The sequence below is a fragment of the Galeopterus variegatus genome, unplaced genomic scaffold (assembly GCF_000696425.1).
Source record: "Galeopterus variegatus unplaced genomic scaffold, G_variegatus-3.0.2 Scaffold595, whole genome shotgun sequence".
NCBI classification, from domain to species: domain Eukaryota; kingdom Metazoa; phylum Chordata; class Mammalia; order Dermoptera; family Cynocephalidae; genus Galeopterus; species Galeopterus variegatus.
The window spans coordinates 490,461-491,940 of NW_007726706.1; positions in this window are offsets into that span (position 1 = coordinate 490,461).

Sequence of the window (1,480 nt, forward strand, 5' to 3'; positions counted from 1 at the left end):
AACGCAGCAGGTTCGAGCACCCCTCGCCCGCGCCTCCTCCAGCCAGTGGTCATAGTTCCGTGAAAACGCGCTTCCCGCCCCCGGTGGGTCACTTGGCCAAAGAGGGCAGGGGAAAGTGGCTTCCAGTGGACTTTGACTACGAAATAAGGGCAACGCAGTGACGGATTTGCTCCAAATTGACGTTTGATTAAAAAAAAAAAAAAATCGGTGGCGGAAACACCTAATAATCAGTGTCACAGGGCAGCAAACGAAATTGTCTCCTAAATGAAGGCGAATGTTGGCTTTAATATTTCCCCAGGAAAAAGGGTGGATAGAAAATTGTCTCAAACCTAACATCTCCAGCAAACTCACATCCAGACAAAACTTCCTACACGTGACTCACACATGTTTCGACCAGGAAACTTTTTACCAGACTCAGTCTCCCGGTTAATTTCTCCCTTCTTTTCTCCCTTCTCCCCAAACTTTTCCTTGCCGTTTGGGAAGGCTGGAGAAGATTTTTCTGGAGGATACATGATATGGATCTCAGTTAACCGCAGGCAGAGGGAGATCAGCTCCTGGCAAAGAATAAGAAGGAAAGACAGAAAAAAAAAGAAAGTTGACAGCGATCTGCAAACATGCTTGCCACTTAAACTTCCTAAAGCGGCGCCTGTCCCGGAGGGGCCCCCTTCTGAGTCCCCGGCGTGGCATGAGCGGCTTCGGGGTCTGAGTGCATCTCAGGCCCGGCTCTCCCTCCTTCAACCCCCCGCCCCCACTCTGGCACACGAACACACCACGAGCCAGCCCGCGAAACATCTGGATGCGGACTCGTCCCGACATCTGGGCAACTACAGCTAAGGCTGGCTCCTGGGGCGCGAGTGCGGAAATGAGCGCGGGTGCCGGAGCGCAGCCCCCGGTGGGGTCGGGCCTCTCCCAGCGCTGGGTCACTGCAGCATCTTTCCCACCATCTGCTTCTGTCACCAGCCCTTGGCTCCGCCCCTGGCCCCGCCCCTCCGAACCCGCCCCTTGTACTTCAGCCAATAGCAACCCCCGAACGCTTGCCACCGCCCCGAGCCCTCTCCACACCCCCACGTCCCAGGAGCTGGTTGGCTGCTGAGCCCCCGGCGAAGAGGCCGTATTTGCATGGAGCTCCGGGGTTCTGGTAGGTAGAGCGGCCCGTCGTTCCGGAAGATCGGGCCCGCCCACTCCAGCTCGGTCTCCTGCTCTCTTCCTGCGCAGTTTTCCTCCGCAGCCTCTGCGGGGAAGCGCCGGGGCTGCGCTCAAGGCTCAGCTCTCAGGGCTGCGAGGAGGCAGCCCCGGCCAGCGGCCGTGCGCTCCGCCTGGAGTGGCCAGGGCGCGGGAGTGCAGCGTGCTCCTGGCCCGGAGCGGGTCGCGGCGCAGCAGGAGCAGCCCCTCCGCCAGCAGTTACCGCCGCCCCGACTTTCCGTTCCAGTTGCGGCTCCTCCCGGGCAACATGTCAAGAGCCGCGGCCGCTACAGCTGCC